Here is a 20,749-nt window from a genome sequence, read left to right on the forward strand (position 1 = left end):
AATTAATGATGGAGTGCAGATTTCATTGATTTATCAGTAGACAGAGTCATTGAGAGTTTGAAGATAGTTCATAAATGCACTAAGGTACAAACATGGAGAGAATCACATATGCGGTTGATCAATAATACTTATCTATCTCCAGACAGGATTTCTAAATGGGCACATAATTCAGTATGTTGTTATAGATGTTCTCACCACTTGGCAGATACAAAACACTGTTTCTGGACATGCCCTAAGGTTATGAACTTCTGCTTCAAGGTTACTTATTGGCTAAATAAATTCTTAGAAAGACCACTGATCTTAGATCCCTTAGATATATATTTTCTGCATGAAAAAACATACAGGAAAGAAAATAATAAGCTGATAAATACAGCAATACTAATTGGTAGAAATATGATTCTAAGCTCCTGGAAATCCAAACAAAGTCCAAGCATAAAATAATTTAGTAGGAGAATTTTATTACAGATTAGCATGGAGCACTATGAGATAGATACTGTACAAGACACAGCTGTTAAGAGCTTCTTTAATAAATGTTTTAGGGTAATTTGTTCCTTGCCGGAAGGTATACAGAAACAAACAGTAGCAATTTTTAAGAAATCAGATTTCTTCTGTATGGCGGTGCTATCAGGTGAATTTCCAGAGTTTTGGTTGGAATAGGTATCTCAGGAGAATAATGTGGGAGGAGAGGGAGTGTGTCTTTTTTCTATTGTGTTTTTTTTTTCTCTTCCCGTGTTTTAACACCCCAATATTAAAAATTATCACTATTGACAGTATTATAAAAATAAGGGGTGAAAATATTAGCCATAATATGACTATAAATGTGTATATGTACCTGCTTCTCGTTTCTTTGGGACATGTATATATTGTATCATATCAGATATACTCGGTTTCAAATTATGTTTAAAAAAACAATGGAAAAGGGAGAGGAGAGAAAAGAAAGAAAAAAAGAAAATAGAAAGGGGAGGGGAAGGAAGGGAGAGGAAAGAAGGGGGAAAGGGGGAGGGAGGAGGGGGAGGGGAAGAAGAAGGGGAAAAATAAAAATAAATTCTATCTAACATTATTCTTTTTCAGGCTGCTAGTTTTTATTTTATAAAAGTTAATATCCACTATTTTTGAACCATGATGTTATATAATATATTGCATATTCTATTTATTATCAGTTGTTTAGCTCTCTTAAATATTTGCTCTAAGGTCCACGAATGACCAATATAATTGTTAGCCTACCTCTTCTTTATGTTTTAAGCATAGACAGGTCCAAGAGTGACCCTTTGGATGAAGAGAGGTTTTTTTTCAGAGACAAATTAGGTTCAAACTACACTTTTCTAATTTTGTTATCTAATATTGTTAAAAAAAATAAAAAATGTTGATATAATATATAATGATAAATTCCCTGTCTATATGTTATTGTACATATTGGTTAGGCAGGTGAGCATTTTCTGATCATCTTAGTGAATGTATGTTCTATTATCTTTGGAGTTTTCTGTAATCTGTACATGATATAAATAGCAGCTTTCATTGTAAAAGGTCATATATTTTTTGTTGTTATCTACTAAAACCGCAATAAAAATAGAAGTAAAAAAAAAAAAGAAGCTATAATTATCGGTGCTTATAAAGACCTGTGGCTATAAAGGGCAGGGATTAAAGAGAACATTACTGTTTTTAACTTAAGTCCAGAATCTACACTGATTTCATCTTCCTTTCATGATTTTTCTGTCAAAAATCTAGTCAGCCAATCAGAGGCATAACTAGAGACCCCAGGTACCGATGAAGGCTCCCCTCTCACCAGCACAGTGTGAGGCTGAAATTAGTTACAATGTATTACTATATATATATATATATATATATATATATATATATATATATATATATATATAGTAGTTGAGTTAGTGAGGTCTTAGGCAAGGCTCAAATATGAGGCTCCTTAACAAAAAACAAAAATCAACCAAATAAATATCAATATGAATTGCTCGGAATTTCTCTGAAATCTGTGCTTATGTGTATTAGAGTTCACCCAAACCCTTGCTATGGGTTTTGGCAAGTATTCAATGTAAATTCATTACCAATTCCCAAAGTTGCTCTTAAATTAGGGCTAGTTTCCATTGAGGTGGTAAAGTTTGGAAACTGGTGGTAACTTAAAAAATCTCCATAGGGTTTAATAGAGATATGTGTTTTTGTCACCAATTTCCTTAATTTATCATTTAAATGGAAACTAGGCCTAAATACAATAAATAAGAAATCTATTGTATCAGTGTCTCCACTCGACCATAAAATGTGGCTGTCTAAGAATTTGACCACAAGCCTAAATATCAAGGTTGCAGGGGATATCGGTAGAGGCCACATCTTTTACTACCTATTGCTTTTTTAAAAAACCTCTATTACCCCTATCTAGTGCTTTGTCTACATCGATGACATTGCAATAACTAGGAATGAGTTAGATAGTCTATTATTGATAAAATAGTTTTTTTTACAATAAAAACAAATTAAAAAATAATATGTTCTCAGAGTAAAGAAATACTGCTCTGAAGGGGAAGACGTTAGAAGTATGACAGAATAATACTATGATGTTGATGTTTGGCTATATTTTTCATATCATAATGGCCCCTGACACAGAAGCTGTTCTGTAAGTACCATTCCCACATAAAATCTGTCCCCTGGCCCTAAAACATCCATGTCTGCTACATACCCAAAATAAACCTCAGATGAAACCCTGAACTTCCAACCCCTTTGTCTGCTCAGTACCCAAATCAAAAACCTGATATTACACACCTTGTTCTGCACACACTTTGTCAGCTCCATGCCCAAATTAGACTTTAGATCTGCCCCTTCAGGGAGAAGGAGAAAGTTAAGATATAATAATAGATAAAAGAGAGAGAGAGACAGTAAATCAAATGAGACAGTGGTGAGAGAGAGTGAAGACATAAAAAAGGAGACAGAAAAGATATATATATATATATATATATATATATACACAGACACAGTATGTATATGAGAGAAAGAGAGAGAGAGAGAGAGAGAGAGAGAGAGAGGATGCAAGGAGAAAAGAGGAACAGACAGTATGATAGAGAAGGAAAGTTTGGAGAGAGAGAGAAAATAAAGTAATTGAAGAGAGAAAGTTGAGTGAGAAAAGAAATATAGAAGAGGTGAGAGAGGAAAGAAAGAGTAGAGTGAAAAGGTTGAAAGAGAGAAAATGGAGAATGACTGGAGAGAGTAAAGAAAGAAGAAAGCCAGATGTGAGTTCAATTGGAGATTGGGAAAAGGGGGAAATGGAAGATAGAAGAAAAAGAATAGTCAAATATATAAAACGATATGAAGAGAGAGGGAATGGAAAGAAAGAGTAAAGAAGAGAAAGAAAATAGGTAAAAGGGGTGAGAAGAAGGGTAAAGTGACGAAAAGATAAAAGAAAGTAGGAAAGGGAGGTTGATAGAATTGAGAGACAGCAAAGAGAGAACAGAAACAGAAAATAATGAGAGTAGAGATATAAAAAGAGAAGAGAATAGAACGATAATGTATAAAGACAGGAAGAGGAGAGAAGACAATGGTGGAGAGACAGAGAGAAAGAGAGAGATAGAAAGAGAGAGAGAACAGCATAGAGAAGAAGAGGGTGGCAAGAGACAAGAGCGCTTGAAGAGGGAGAAGGAGAGAAGAAGAGAAAGTATAGAGGGAGAAGAGTAAATATGGAAGGAGAGAGAGAAAAAAAAGAAAAGCTTGAAGCTGAGAGAGTGGAGAAGAGTAGTTTGGGAGGGGAAAGAGTGGAGAGAAAAGAAGAAAGCAAAGATATAAGAAACAGAAGGAAGGAGAGAGTGTTTATAGAATAGAGATGGGCAGAAATAAGGTAAAGCACAAAAAGTGAGATTGAAGAGAAAAAAGGAGGGAGTGGAGAAATAAAGTCAGAGAGATAATGAATAGAAAGAGAGAGAAGGGAGGGTAGAGAGAATGTAACTAATAAAGGAAGGACAGATGTTTGTTTATGTTTTTAAATCATTATCAGCATTACAGACAGGATTATCTGCCAGAGCTCCCTCAAACAGGCTATCCCACGTTCCCAGCTTCTCTTCAAGCATTATGTGGCTAGTTCCCCTCCAAAAGAGTGTACAAATATATAAGCGCAGGGACAATACATGTATCTTTATTCTATTATTAGTAATAATTTGTTGATAACAATGTATACAAACAATGATACAGGAAAGAGTAACATCAAATATATGCAATGAATAAATTACTCATATCCAGTAAGAGAGATGGGAGACCAATAATATTAGGCATTGCTATATATGAGAATCTCTTACAATTCCACCTTAAGTGGAGACTAGTGAATTCCACCTTAAATAAGGATCATTAATTGGCCAACCAATGAGAAAAAAATGAGGCCTATTTAAAGCCTAGAGTGATTGCATTACACATGTCTTGATAAAGCCCCAACGGGCAAAACACATTGACCAGGACTAGTGCAAGCCTATTGCACTATTTGAGCAGACTGAAGAAGTGGGTTTGAGTCAATATATTCCGATTCCCTGCTTTATATCTGCAATTATTCTCACTACCTACCCTGTGGAGTTCGGTGGATCGAACAGAGGGAGGTATTACCACTGAGAATACATTTCACATCTCCAATAACCATCAGCCCCAGAGGGATTTCCCGGATTAAATCACTACTAGCAATTCTTTTTACCAAGATTCTATCAGCTGTCATACTACGGAGGGTTTAACCTTCGGCCTCTGACGACACTGAGGAAAGTCAGGTGACCCTCACTATCCCGGATACCTGCAGGACAGGAGACACTGGAAGCGTGTGTCGAACATAATTCATTTCAGAGGTTTGCAAACAAACATTCAAACCGGGACATTGAGGTAAATACCTTTTTCTTCCAAGCTTTGATATTCCTCTACATACGGTCCAGACCGCTGAGGGGACGATTAGTACACGGACATACGATTATCAACATACAGCCTACTGGGACTTTGAGGTAAAACCTTTCCTTTTATACAAATATCCATCTGGACGCGGCATGGACCGCCGAGGGGATGTTTAACTATTGAATTTCATTATCAAACCAGCATCCTAAGACGCCATCTATAGGTATACCCATTGACTGTTGAGAATATATTTCTGGCTGTCATTTGAGCAAACCTGCTCCAACCATTGTTATATTAGTTTTTTCATCTGAGTCACTTAGTCCTTATTTTACAGGCAGTGTCATAGATATTATTCAGAAATTGTATGATGATTTTTTAGATTTATAGATATTTACTGGGAGACGTCCCAGTTTATATATTGTAAACAGCTAACATTTTATTAGTTACTAGTCCTAAAGCCCGTTCACACGGGCCATTTTTTGCAGTACAGCAGTCCCACCCCTTGCTCTCTCTCTACCCTATCTTTTGGGCTCTCTCCCCCTCTCTTTTGTGCTCTCTCCCCCTCTCTTTTGAGCTCTCTCCCCCTCTCTTTTGCACTCTCTCCCCCTCTCTTTTGCGCTCTGTCTCGCTCCACGTCTCTTTTGCTCTCTCTCCCCCCTCTCTTTTGCAATCTCTCCCCATCTCTTTTGTGCTCTCTCCCCCTCTCTTTTGCGCTCTCTCCCCCTCTCTTTTGCACTCGCTCTCGCTCCACCTCTCTTTTGCTCTCTCTCTCCCCCCTCTCTTTTGCTCTCTTTCTCCCCCCTCTCTTTCGCTCTCTCTCTCCCCCTCTCTTTTGCTTTCTCTCCCCCTCTCTTTTGCGATCTCTTCCACTCTCTTTTGCACTCTCTCCCCCTCTCTTTTGCACTCTCTCCCCCTCTCTTTTGTGCTCTCTCACTCCACCTCTCTTTCGCTTAATCTCTCCCCCTCTCTTTTGCTCCCTCTCCACCCTCTCTTTTGCTTTCTCTCCCCCTCTCTTTGGCTCTCTCTCCCCCTCTCTTTTGCGCTCTCTCCCTCCTCTCTTTTATGCTCTCTCTCTCCCCCCTCTTTTGCACACTCTCTCTCCCCCTCTTTTGCGCTCTCTCTCCCCCTCTCTTTTGCACTCTCTCTCCCCCTCTTTTGTGTGCTCTCCCCCTCTCTTTTGCGCTCTCTCTCTCTCCCCCTCTCTTTTGCGCTTTCTCTCTCTCCCCCTCTTTTGCGCTCTCTCTTTCCCCCTCTCTTTTGCACTCACTCTCCCCCTCTCTTTTGCGCTCTCTCTCTCCCTCTTTTGCGCTCTCTCTCTCCCCCCTCCCTTTCTTTTGCGCTCTCTCTCTCCCTCTCTCTTTTGCGCTCTCTCTCTCCCTTCTCTTTTGCTCTGTCTCTCTCTCCTTTTTTTTTGCTCTCTCTCTCCATCCCTCTCTTTTGCTCTCTCTCCATCCCTCTCTTTTGCTCTCTCTCCCCCCTCTCTTTTGCTCTCTCTCTTCCCCCTCTCTTTTGCTCTCTTTCTCCCCCCTCTCTTTTGCTCTGTCTCTCTCCCCTCTCTTTTGTGCTCTCCTCCCTCTCTTCTGCACTTTCCCCTCTCTTCTGCTCTTCCCCCTCTCTTTAGCTCTTTCCTATCTCTTTTTCTCTCCCCTCTCTGTCTTGTCGACTGCGCCCAACCACGCCCGCTGTCACACCCGACCACGCACGGTCACGCCCACGGCCCACGCAAACCTGCTCCAACCATTGTTATATTAGTTTTTTCATCTGAGTCACTTAGTCCTTATTTTACAGGCAGTGTCATAGATATTATTCAGAAATTGTATGATGATTTTTTAGATTTATAGATATTTACTGGGAGACGTCCCAGTTTATATATTGTAAACAGCTAACATTTTATTAGTTACTAGTCCTAAAGCCCGTTCACACGGGCCATTTTTTGCAGTACAGCAGTCCCACCCCTTGCTCTCTCTCTACCCTATCTTTTGGGCTCTCTCCCCCTCTCTTTTGTGCTCTCTCCCCCTCTCTTTTGAGCTCTCTCCCCCTCTCTTTTGCACTCTCTCCCCCTCTCTTTTGCGCTCTGTCTCGCTCCACGTCTCTTTTGCTCTCTCTCCCCCCTCTCTTTTGCAATCTCTCCCCATCTCTTTTGTGCTCTCTCCCCCTCTCTTTTGCGCTCTCTCCCCCTCTCTTTTGCACTCGCTCTCGCTCCACCTCTCTTTTGCTCTCTCTCTCCCCCCTCTCTTTTGCTCTCTTTCTCCCCCCTCTCTTTCGCTCTCTCTCTCCCCCTCTCTTTTGCTTTCTCTCCCCCTCTCTTTTGCGATCTCTTCCACTCTCTTTTGCACTCTCTCCCCCTCTCTTTTGCACTCTCTCCCCCTCTCTTTTGTGCTCTCTCACTCCACCTCTCTTTCGCTTAATCTCTCCCCCTCTCTTTTGCTCCCTCTCCACCCTCTCTTTTGCTTTCTCTCCCCCTCTCTTTGGCTCTCTCTCCCCCTCTCTTTTGCGCTCTCTCCCTCCTCTCTTTTATGCTCTCTCTCTCCCCCCTCTTTTGCACACTCTCTCTCCCCCTCTTTTGCGCTCTCTCTCCCCCTCTCTTTTGCACTCTCTCTCCCCCTCTTTTGTGTGCTCTCCCCCTCTCTTTTGCGCTCTCTCTCTCTCCCCCTCTCTTTTGCGCTTTCTCTCTCTCCCCCTCTTTTGCGCTCTCTCTTTCCCCCTCTCTTTTGCACTCACTCTCCCCCTCTCTTTTGCGCTCTCTCTCTCCCTCTTTTGCGCTCTCTCTCTCCCCCCTCCCTTTCTTTTGCGCTCTCTCTCTCCCTCTCTCTTTTGCGCTCTCTCTCTCCCTTCTCTTTTGCTCTGTCTCTCTCTCCTTTTTTTTTGCTCTCTCTCTCCATCCCTCTCTTTTGCTCTCTCTCCATCCCTCTCTTTTGCTCTCTCTCCCCCCTCTCTTTTGCTCTCTCTCTTCCCCCTCTCTTTTGCTCTCTTTCTCCCCCCTCTCTTTTGCTCTGTCTCTCTCCCCTCTCTTTTGTGCTCTCCTCCCTCTCTTCTGCACTTTCCCCTCTCTTCTGCTCTTCCCCCTCTCTTTAGCTCTTTCCTATCTCTTTTTCTCTCCCCTCTCTGTCTTGTCGACTGCGTCCAACCACGCCCGCTGTCACACCCGACCACGCACGGTCACGCCCACGGCCCCGCCCATCCACGCCCACTTTAGCCACAAACAGCATGCCATGGATTGTCAGGTAAGGCTAGGTGTGTTTGTCCTCGTGCTGTCTCTACTGCGCATGACAGCTTCGGACAAACACACTTGGCCTTTTATATAATAGGATTCTGTCCACAAGTCAGTGTATATATGTTCTACTTTTTAGTTTGATTAAATGATTATTTTTATTTTTTAACTATTGTGTCCTTTTAACCTATATCTTTAGGTTTGTTTTAGCGCTGTCTCATATTTGTTTTTTGGTCACACATTTAGTTAGACTTGAGGGGTTTTAACCGAGATCAGTGGGATTGGTTTAATCTTTAGGCTCTCCTATCTTTCTTACATGCTAGTTCCCACATCTTCAGGTTCTTCAATTGATCAGGCTATTCTCTCCTTATCTCCTCTCAATCACACCTGCATATGTCTACTTGCTGTGTGCGATTCACATGGTTCATCATATCTGCCCTGCACGGTAGTAATGTTTTCAGACACTTAGGAGACAACAGGTGTGGTATTTAGACTTGCAGGATAAGAGGGTGTGCAATATAACTCCTCAGCCACACCTCTCCTCTTGTAGCACTGCATTTTGGAACATGCAGCCCCCACACATAAAAAAAATTCCCATATGAAGATAGAGACACACTGTGAGGCCCCGTTTAAGCGAAGACTTAGGAGACCATCTATTTGGCCTATTGGTAGAGCCTTCTATACATATACATAGCTTTTGGTTGTAAACATGATGGGTTAGATTACAAGTGGCACTGTATTTTTTTCCCCGCAATTGCAAGAACTCCGCACCTAACAACCGAGATTGTGCAAACACGATTGCATTTTTGCATTCCCCATAGAAGTCAATGGAGAGAAAAAAAATGTTCACCTATCGTGAAAACAACATAGCATATTCGCATTAGCAAATATGAAATATTTACAGTAAAAACATAGTTAAAATCTTTATTAAATATTATATATATATGTTCTTACATCTTTTCATCTACTTAATGGAAAAGGGCTCTAATGCACTACATATATGTCTATATGTGTGTACATATACATGTATGTGTTTATATGTGTATATATGTCTGTCAATACATATATTCACATATAAATACATAAATACATATGTACATATATATATAGATATATCTATATACATACAAATACTTATTTAGCAATGTATGTGTATCTCTAGATTAAAATACTTTTTCTTACACCGAAATCTCATATCTTTGATCCCCTATAATTTTTTTGTGCAATATTTTTAAAAGAAAAAAAAAATTAGACAGTGTTAATAAGAGTGTAAGTGAACTTTGTAATGTATTTTTGAAGTGTTTTGTGCAACTTTTTAGTTTTGATCGCGGTAAGGATTAAAGCGTAAATGTAATAACAGCACAATTAAAAAGGCTCGCAAAAAGACAATATTACTTGCGCAATACAGTTTGGGCCCTCACTTGTAATTTAACCTTAAATCTTTAGTGGCAGTCAAGTGGTTAAATGCAAGACAGAGCAGTAGGAGGTAAGATAAGGCTTGACTTCTTGAGCTAAAATGTATGGTCAGCTGTATTAGCAGGAGAGACATATTAGCCAAGCACAGACAGCTACGTGAGCGGCATACCCCTTCCTCTTACCGGACAGCCTGCACTGATGTGCCCCACAGAAGGCTGGGCCCAGTCACAACTGTGACCCTGCAGCCCCTATAGTTTTTCTGCTGCAGTTAATCAGTTCTTTGTTCTGCCCTGATTTTGACAGATAACTAAAAATTTCAAAAAGAAGATAGTTATTAAGGTGTTAAACACCTAGAAAGCAGTTCCATCTATGCTGGAACCAGGGCAATTCTTCCTGGGAAATTCATGTGCACACTTACAAACTGTCCTTATTTTTCTATTTGCCTGGTATAATTGCCTTGGAGTCTGTCCTGCATTATAAAATTCTGCTCTGAGGTATGGGCTTGGTATGAATGCCTGTGACAGTGGGAATCAGCCATAAGGTCTTTATTGTTCTTACATAAGTATGCATTTGTTTGCATATTGTTGCACCTGAGTCTCCTGCAATTTAGCTCAGAAGAATAATACAATACTGTATCTAATCCAGTGAATTGACATCTGTTAATTTATAAATAATACAATATTTAGTATTTTGTGCAAATTGTGTGTAATTTATATTGGGTGTTTAACGTCAGAAAAGAGTGTGTGTGGCTATGGAGCCATTGTGGACCATTAAATATAATAGCACTGCATAATCAACAAGTGCATAATAAAAAAACATCGGCTAGATTACGAGTTTTGCGTTATGAGCTGCTCGGTGCTAACTTGCAAGTTATTGTCACCGCTCACCTCCCTTTAGTGCTGCTATTACTGGTTTTCATAAACCCGGTGTTAGCAGGCAATATTGCAGCGTAAAGCAAAATTGAGCTCCATACCGCACTCCAATACCAGCGCTGCTTTGAGCTGGTTTTACGTGCTCGTGCACGATTTCCCCATAGGGAGAGCCGGCTAAAAAAAAGCCTAACACCTGCAATAAAGGAGCGGCTGCGTAAAGCTCAGTAACGCAGCCCCCTTGATTCCTATGGGGAAAGAAAATTTATGTTATGTTAACACCTAACATAAACCCGGAGTCTAAACACCCCTAATCTGCCGCCCGACATCGCTGACACCTACATTATACTTATTAACCCCTAATCTGCCGTCCCTGACATCGCCGCCACCTACATTACATTTATTAACCCCTAATCTGCTGCCCCAATGTCACCGCCACCTACCCACACTTATTAACCGCTAATCTGCCGCCCCCAACGTCGCCGCCACTATACTAAAGTTATTAACTGCAAAACTTGTAATCTAGCCGCAAGGTAATAGCATTAATTCTGAATTTAAGATGACAAATTTCAAAATGTACTTTTGTTGCCCCCTCCTCAGTAGCAGCTGGTGCCTCAGAAAGAGTGCATATATTTGCACAATATGATAATGTAATTACATTGGAAAGTCGTTTAAAGCTACATGCTCTTATCTGAATCATGAAAGTTTAAATTGGACTTTAATGTCCTTGTGCAGCAAAGTGTCCCTGGAAATTTTGTTCAGTTGTTGGCAAGTATGCATGTTTGTTTTATAAACACAAACTGCTGCCTTACTTCTCTAGAGGATACTCAGCTGTTTCAAAAAGGTTTTTTCAAAGAGTATCAATAAACCGTGCGTTTACAATGCTTCTATTTTTGCCGAGTTCTGGTTTAGATTTATGGGGAGGTTACAAAAATGTATAACAGATAGAACAGTAACATATCAGGTTTTTTCTGTAGGGCATGATTTATAACCCTGAGGCACATATTCCATAGGCATCCCTTACTCCATACACAAAACAAAAATATTGAGTAACTGGTATATAAAGCACATTATGTGTATACATATTTGCTAGTATTCTGTGGTTACTATAACTGCATAGTGTAAATTATTGTGAATAATTGTGTATGTTGGGAAGCTTTTATATATACTGATAACAGCAGTGAATTAAAGTTAAGGTTCCAATTACAGAAAGAAAAAAACCTAATGCACATACTAAATAGATTATGCCACTGTACATTATACTTCAAGTATCAAAAATGTATGAACATACAAAAAACAATTTTAAATCTTTATTGTATGCCTTGAGTTACATTGTATTTGAGCATTGATGCAAATTAATTGCCAGAGATGAAGAGACATACATTACTGAAATGCTTTTTTTTTTAGACGTGAAGCTTTTTTTATTTTTTTTATTTTTTTTGCAATACTTATTGAAATGCAAAGTGACAGCAATTTCTGGTTTAGTGATTAGTTTTACAAATTTACAAATAATTTTACAAATATAAGTGCAAGTGATGTGAAGCTATATGTCAGCACCAACACTCTGGGCATTCACAGGAGCAAGATGCATGTATAATGGAAATCTGAATCTAATTAAAATTTTGAATACATTACTGTGTACAAAAATACTTTTATAGTCCTTAGAGTGATCTGGTTATAAGCAGAGTAAGACTTATTTAGAAAAATACTCATACCACAGTACATACAAAGGTATCTACTGCTATTGGTCTAAGTCACTTGTTTTCAAACGTTTCTTCAGACCTCCCTAACAGGCCACATTTTGAGGTTATCTAAACGGGAGCACGGGTAAAATAATCAGCTGATTAGTAAACATGGTTATTTTACCTGCTCTAATCCAAGGTAATCCTGAAAACCTGGATGGTTGGCAAGGCCTGAGGACAGGTTTGAAAACCAGTGGTCTAAGTGGATTTGCAATTGCAAAAATGAGATGAGCTAATTACAATTTGTATCATACACATTTTAATTAAGAAAATATTTACAGATTCATTGCTATGCTACCCAGTAAAAGTGATATAGTTAAATGGCATCAGATCTCAATGAAAGGTCAGTGAATTTTATACTGTGCAGTTCTGGTCATGCTCAGTGCAGACAGAATTTACACTATGCAAACATTTTTAAGAATCAGTCTGCCAGATATATTATTTACCCAGGGATTCTGAGTATCATAGTTCTTTCTTGTGTTAACTGCTTTACAAAGCAAAAATGCACTGCATAGGAACTATGTGTAAATTAACTATGCACTGAATGTGTCTATGCATTCCAGACAACCTTAAATAATATTTAAACATACTATAACATGATACAGATATTTTATATGGCTAAAATATACCCCTGTGCACTTGTATACTCTAACTTGTGAAATATCCAGCCATGCAAGGAGAGATACTTAAATATGTAGATAAACAATTACTGCTTGTTCAGTTGCAACCACAATATTCTTTATTCAAAGCTTTCGTGTAAATCTTCTGTTCACTAATTCCCTATTTATACTCACATAAACTAAAACATCTTTTTCTGAAAAGGTGACAAAATATAATTATATAAAGAAAACAAAACACATTGATTTAACAGTAATTCTACATTAAATAGATAAATAAACAACAGTAACATAGCACAATTCTTAATGCTTTTGTTTACGATCATATATCCATCACACATGAGAACAGTCTACAGATCAATAATTAATAATATTGACTTTTACCTTTCATTGAACCACAGAACAAAACATCACATATAAGAAATGCAATCTGAACTACAACGCAGCAATAACATTCTACATTCCTGGGAGCTTTGCTGCAGGTAATTATTGACATTGCCAAGGAATATTAATTGATTAAAGTGCCATTTTTTATAAAAAAAATGTTTAATTAATTAGCTGAATTATGCACTATTTTAGCTTTCAATTAAACTCAAAATATGTGCATGAAATTATAGAAATAACTTATCTTTTTATGTCTTAGGATACCTGGAAGAATGAAAGACAAATGCTTTGTACTCTGGGTCAAAGGTGAACAAACCTATCCTCATGTTCTCTGCCCCTCTATCAAGCCATGATTCCTGGATATCCCTACTCCTACCACACTGACTGAGGAACTGATCAACCACCTATTTATGAAAGGTATATCTTGCTATTCCGGAGTGTTGAGGCTGAGGTCATTTTTGTACCCCCCCTACTATGAATTTCTAAGAATAAATATTAGTGGTTTGGCAACTAAGTCAAACCAGGAGGGCAGATGCTCTAGTAAAATGCAAAATATATTAAATTTTTTTAATACTAATGACCTGAAGGTGTAAGATTTAAGCAGACTTTTGTTACACTTAGATCAATATCTACAAAGTCAAAATTAAACTTTTATGGTATAGATAGAGCATGCAATTGAACAAATATATTTTTAAGTTACTTATATTATCAAATTGTAATAGTTTTCTCAGTATTCTTTGTTGAAGGTCGGCTCATAGGAGATTAGATGTGTGCATGTTTCATGAGAACTCTTTGGCAGCAGTGCATGCAGCAATGCATAATTTTGTTGCAAGTACTACTGAAATGCAGGGCTCCATTTATCAGGCTGCAGCTTTGGAGCTCCTGTGGTGCATTATTATGTGAGAAAGCCTGCAGCCAAAAGCTTGATCCAGTGGTCATGAGACCGCTGATTCTTAACCTCTCTGCCAACTCTCACCCCAGACTAGTCCGACCAGGGTTATTGACAGCTCTTGGCTCTCGCACAGCTGCTCATACAATAATAACTGCGGGCAGCTAGTGCCATCTGTGAATGTTAAACACAGGCAGCTACCCGTGATCATGAGCAGACAGATTTCCTAATTATGAAACTGTCCTCCCTCACATTGGTAAATCTGGGCCATAGGGTGCTAAAGACACATGCACATTATTTTGGCTCCTATGAAAATACCTATGTGTATTCTTCAACAAAGGATACCAAGAAAAACAAAGCACATTTTAATCGTACTAGTACTACCTCTAAAAATATTTGCAGAAAAAAATTGACTTACAAATATTTGTCAATTAGCCTGACTAGACATGTAATAAAAATGCTACGATTATATTTGCCACCTGAAACAAATTAATATAAAGATCTGATTTGTTAATCCAACGCTTAGCAAATCTAACATTACTAGTGCTATATTGCAAATAAATATTAGGAAAATTATATTCCCCTTTTTTTCTTGGTTGTTAAAGTTCACTGAAACTTAATTTACCCAGACTTAATTTACCTATGTATTTATTTTGCTATGCCTAATAATGAATTGAAAAAGAAAATGTAATAGCTTTGTATTTGGCTTTTTCAATACTATGGTTGGCATTTGTATAATGCATGCAAGGTGAGAAAATATTAGCGTCTTAAAAAAAAATAATAAGACCAATAATCAACCCAGTAAGGCTTCAAGAAAGTGATAGATTTCAAGAATATGGTTCCTTATTTAGCTACCTACATAAACAAATGTCTAAATATGTTACAACTATGGGGTCGATTTATCAAAGGCTTCGCAATCCTTTCGACCCCCTACGACTGCAGGTTCTCGCAAGAGTACCTGCAGTCTGTATTTAAAGGGATATTCCAGACAAAATTGGAAACCACATGGGTGCATTTCAGTATTGAACAGAAGAAATTTTGTAATATACATTCATTAGCAAAAATGCTTCTAATAAAAACTATAGCTGTCGCAAAAGTGTATTTAAGTATGCACCGTGCACCAGCATTTTAAACACAGCACTTGCTCAGAGAGCCTAAGGTGCTTGTACCATCTGTTAATGACTCAATTTGTTAATTGCTGACATGATACAAGCCCCACTGATGATCTGAGCAGCTGCATTATTTAAATTGTGGGTGCAGTGAGAATATCTAGCTATGCTTCACATGCATGTGCAGAGAAAAATGTTAACACTAAAACAGTGATAACTTTTACTAGAAGCCTTTTTGCTAATACATTTATATTGCAAATATGTTTCTATTCAAAGATGTAATAAATCTATGTGCATTTAAATTTTGACTGGAATGTCCCTTTAACAAGCAGCGGTCTTCCCTAACCTCTGAGGTGGTGAATTTCAATCTCCCCAGTCTCGTCCAAATGGGGAGATTGACAGCTCCTGCCCACGTGTGATTTGCTGTGCGTGGACAGGGGGGGGAGGTTGCACGCTAGCGCAAAATAGTGCTTGTGTGCAATGCTGAATTCCGCCAGGGGAATTCAGTCCTCCATAGACGAGCTGCGGTGGACAGGGACGCATTTATGCACCCCTGTCTGCCGCAGCTTGATAAATCGACCCCTACATGTACTTTCTCTAAGAGAAACAACTTCATAGTTGGTAAAATTTAAAAAAATGTTGCCATATACTCCATATCAACTTACATTTTTTTGTTATGTAAACTAGATTGTCCTTTGCAGCCAATCAGAAACTATCTAGGGGAATGTAAGCTTGTGGGTTAAAATGATTTGAAAATCATTAAGTGAGTTGAAAAATCAGGGAGAATGAATATAATAAAACAGTGTAAATCATGTAATGTGCATGATATACACATTCTGATACAAACTGATTTTCTCTACAGCAGAGGTTTTTAAACCTGTCCTCATACCTCCCTAACAGGCCAGATTTTAAGTATATTTGCACTGGAGATAATCAGATGATTAGTAAACATTCATCTAGATTACGAATTGTGCGTTATGAGTCAAATAGCAGCATTGTGGCCCATAACGCATCATTTTCCCTAACTCAGCCATTACAAGTCTTGTCGGGATAGGTGTACCGCAAGCCTTTTAGCCTGTAACGCAACGTCAGTACTGCACTCCTAAAAATGAGTTTTTTATGGGATTCCCATAGCGCCGGTATTACGAGTTTTGCGTTCTGGCTAAAAAGCTAGCGTTAGTTACACTCTAAAACGACAAAATCTGTACCGCCATCTAAAGTCAATAGTTATGAGTTTTACGCTACAAAGCTGTAACATAAAACTCATAACTAAACTGTTACAAAGTACACTAACACCCATAATCTACCTATTAACCCCTAAACCAAGGCCCTCCTGCATTGCAAATACTATATTAATTTTCTTAACCCCCTAATCTGCCGCTCCCGATATCCCCGCCACTTTAAAAAAATATTAACCCCTATTCCGCCGCTCCCTGACATCCTCACCACTATACTAAAGTTATATTTTAGCAGTCTGTATTTAAAGGGATATTCCAGACAAAATTGGAAACCACATGGGTGCATTTCAGTATTGAACAGAAGAAATTTTGTAATATACATTCATTAGCAAAAATGCTTCTAATAAAAACTATAGCTGTCGCAAAAGTGTATTTAAGTATGCACCGTGCACCAGCATTTTAAACACAGCACTTGCTCAGAGAGCCTAAGGTGCTTGTACCATCTGTTAATGACTCAATTTGTTAATTGCTGACATGATACAAGCCCCACTGATGATCTGAGCAGCTGCATTATTTAAATTGTGGGTGCAGTGAGAATATCTAGCTATGCTTCACATGCATGTGCAGAGAAAAATGTTAACACTAAAACAGTGATAACTTTTACTAGAAGCCTTTTTGCTAATACATTTATATTGCAAATATGTTTCTATTCAAAGATGTAATAAATCTATGTGCATTTAAATTTTGACTGGAATGTCCCTTTAACAAGCAGCGGTCTTCCCTAACCTCTGAGGTGGTGAATTTCAATCTCCCCAGTCTCGTCCAAATGGGGAGATTGACAGCTCCTGCCCACGTGTGATTTGCTGTGCGTGGACAGGGGGGGGAGGTTGCACGCTAGCGCAAAATAGTGCTTGTGTGCAATGCTGAATTCCGCCAGGGGAATTCAGTCCTCCATAGACGAGCTGCGGTGGACAGGGACGCATTTATGCACCCCTGTCTGCCGCAGCTTGATAAATCGACCCCTACATGTACTTTCTCTAAGAGAAACAACTTCATAGTTGGTAAAATTTAAAAAAATGTTGCCATATACTCCATATCAACTTACATTTTTTTGTTATGTAAACTAGATTGTCCTTTGCAGCCAATCAGAAACTATCTAGGGGAATGTAAGCTTGTGGGTTAAAATGATTTGAAAATCATTAAGTGAGTTGAAAAATCAGGGAGAATGAATATAATAAAACAGTGTAAATCATGTAATGTGCATGATATACACATTCTGATACAAACTGATTTTCTCTACAGCAGAGGTTTTTAAACCTGTCCTCATACCTCCCTAACAGGCCAGATTTTAAGTATATTTGCACTGGAGATAATCAGATGATTAGTAAACATTCATCTAGATTACGAATTGTGCGTTATGAGTCAAATAGCAGCATTGTGGCCCATAACGCATCATTTTCCCTAACTCAGCCATTACAAGTCTTGTCGGGATAGGTGTACCGCAAGCCTTTTAGCCTGTAACGCAACGTCAGTACTGCACTCCTAAAAATGAGTTTTTTATGGGATTCCCATAGCGCCGGTATTACGAGTTTTGCGTTCTGGCTAAAAAGCTAGCGTTAGTTACACTCTAAAACGACAAAATCTGTACCGCCATCTAAAGTCAATAGTTATGAGTTTTACGCTACAAAGCTGTAACATAAAACTCATAACTAAACTGTTACAAAGTACACTAACACCCATAATCTACCTATTAACCCCTAAACCAAGGCCCTCCTGCATTGCAAATACTATATTAATTTTCTTAACCCCCTAATCTGCCGCTCCCGATATCCCCGCCACTTTAAAAAAATATTAACCCCTATTCCGCCGCTCCCTGACATCCTCACCACTATACTAAAGTTATTAACCCCTAAACTGTCGCCCTCTGCATCACAAACGCTATTTAAATATTATTAACCCATAATCTGCCGTCCGCCCACATCGCCCCCACTATACTAAAGTTATTAATCCCTAAACTGCCGCCACTATACTAAACCTATTAACCCCAAAACCGCAAGCCCCCCACAACGAAATATACTAAACTAAACTATTAACCCCTAAACTTAAAGCCCCCCACATTGAAATAAACTAAATTAAACTATTTACCCCTAAACCTAACAACCCCCTAACTTTATATTAAAATTAAAATTTCCCTATCTTAAATTAAATTAAAACTTACCTGTCAAATTAAAAAAACTAAGTTTAAACTAACAATTAAACTAATATAATAATTAAACTAAAATTAAACTAACTACCAATTACATTAAACTAAACTACACATTAAAAAAATCCTAACACTACTCTAAAAATTACAAAGTATCTAAATAAAAAAACAAAAAAATACTAAGTTATAAAAATAACAAACACTAAATTACGGAAAATAACAAACAAAAATATACAAAATAAAAAAAATTACACCTAATAGCCCTATCAAAATAAAAAAGCCCACCCAAAATAAAAAAAACCTAGCCTACAATAAACTACCAATGGCCCTTAAAAGGGCCTTTTGTGGGGCATTGCCCCAAAGATATCCACTCTTTTACCTGGAAAAAAAACACAAAGACCCCCCAACAGTAAAACCTACCACCCAACCAAACCCCCAAAATAAAAAAACCTAATTCTAAAAAAACCTAAGCTACTCAAATTAGCCAATAGAATGAGAACTGCTTAAAACCTATTGGCTGATTTGAATAGCTAATAGGATTTTAGCAGCCCTAATTCCTATTGGCTGATTAAAATTTTTCAGCCAATAGGAATGCAAGGGACGCCATCTTGAATTGCATCCCTTGCATTGAAGATTCAGTGTACAGCGTTGACCGTATAAAGAGGATGCCCTGCGCAGGACATCTTCAGGATGGACCCGCTCTGCGCCTCCGGGATAAAGATAGAAGATGCCGCCTGGATGAAGACTTCTCGCTGCTTGGATCAGGACTTCAACGCCGGAATGAAGATTGAAAAGGTCGTCTGGATGAAGACTTCTCGCCGCATGGATGAGGACTTAAACTCCGGGATGAAGATCGTTCAAGCGATACTTTAAAAACTGTAAGTTGATGATCAGGGGGTTAGTGTTAAGCTTTTTTAAGGTTTTTTTTGAGTGTTTTTTTTTTAGTTTAGGGTCTGAGCAGTAAAAGAGCTAAATGCCCTTTTAAGGGCAATGCCCATACAAATGCCCTTTTCAGGGCAATGGGTAGCTTAGGTTTTTTTAGTTTTTAGTTTTTTTTTTTGGGGGGGGGGGTTTGTAATGTTAGTGGGTCTTTGTAATTTGTTTTCACTAAAAGAGCTGCTATCTTTAGGGCAATGCCCTACAAAAGGCCCTTTTAAGGGCCATTGGTAGTTTATTCTCGATTAGGTTTTTTATTTTGGTTTTTTTTTATGGGTTTTAGAATAGGAATATTTTTTTTATTTTTGATCATTTGTTTGTTATTTTGTGTAATGTATATTTTTAGGGGGTGTTTTTTTTTTTAGCAAAAGAGCTGTTTAACTTAGGGTAATGCCCTACAAAAGGCAATTTTAGGCCCCCAAAATGCCCTTTTAAGGGCCCTTGGTAGTTTATTCTAGATTAGGCTTTTTTATTTTGGGGTGATTTTTTTTTTTTTTTTTAAAGGGTATTAGAATAGGAATAATCTTTATTTTTTTGGATAATTTCATTTTTGTTTTTTTGTAATGTTAGGTTTTAGTGTAAGGCAGGTTACGTTTTATTTCACAGATAAGTTTGTATTTATTTTAGCTAGGTAGTTAGTAAATAGTTAATAACTATTTACTAACTAGTCCACCTAGTTAAAATAAATACAAACTTACCTGTGAAATAAAAATAAAACCTAAGCTAGCTACAATTTAACTAAGTTATAGTGTAGCTACCTTAAGTTTTATTTCACAGGTAACTATTTAGTTTTAAATATGAATTATTTAGGTAATAATTGTACATTTAATTTAGATCTAATTTCATTATGTTAAAGTTAGCGGGTATTAGGGTTAGGGTTGCGTTAGGTTTAGGTTTAGGGATTAATATAGTTTAATTTAGGTTGTTGCGATGTGGGGGGCTGGCGGTTTAGGGGTTAATAGTTTGTTTTGGTGGTAGTGATGTGGGAGGCCAGAGGTTTAGGGGTTAATAACTTTATTTAGTTGTGGCTTTGTTGGGGAGCGGCAGAATAGGGGTTAATAACTTTAATATAGTTGCAGTGATGTTGGGGTGTGGCAGAATAGGGGTTAATAACTTTAGTATAGTGGCAGCAATTTTGGGAGCGGCACATTAGGGGTTAATAATTTTATTTTGGTGGCGGCGATATAGGGAGCAGCAGATTAGGGGTTAATAACTGTAGGCAGGCATCAGCGATGTCAGGGGCAGCAGATTAGGGATGTTTAGACTCAGGGTTTATGTTAGGGTGTTAGGTTTAAACTGTATTTTCTTTTTCCCCTTAGACATCAATGGGGCTGTATTACG

The 20,749-nt window shown here is 38.2% G+C and overlaps 1 long non-coding RNA gene across 5 annotated transcripts in view; it reads left to right on the forward strand.

The window, feature by feature from the left end:
* Positions 1–20,749, forward strand: part of LOC128663339 (uncharacterized) — a 158,484-nt gene that overhangs the window by 66,575 nt on the left and 71,160 nt on the right. For all 5 annotated transcript variants that reach the window (XR_008402850.1, XR_008402848.1, XR_008402847.1 and 2 more), the window contains 2 exons: positions 13,111–13,191; positions 13,353–13,510. This is a non-coding gene — a long non-coding RNA (uncharacterized LOC128663339). The remainder of the gene's footprint in view (positions 1–13,110; positions 13,192–13,352; positions 13,511–20,749) is intronic.

Source organism: Bombina bombina, chromosome 6, assembly GCF_027579735.1.
Source record: "Bombina bombina isolate aBomBom1 chromosome 6, aBomBom1.pri, whole genome shotgun sequence".
NCBI classification, from domain to species: Eukaryota; Metazoa; Chordata; class Amphibia; order Anura; family Bombinatoridae; genus Bombina; species Bombina bombina.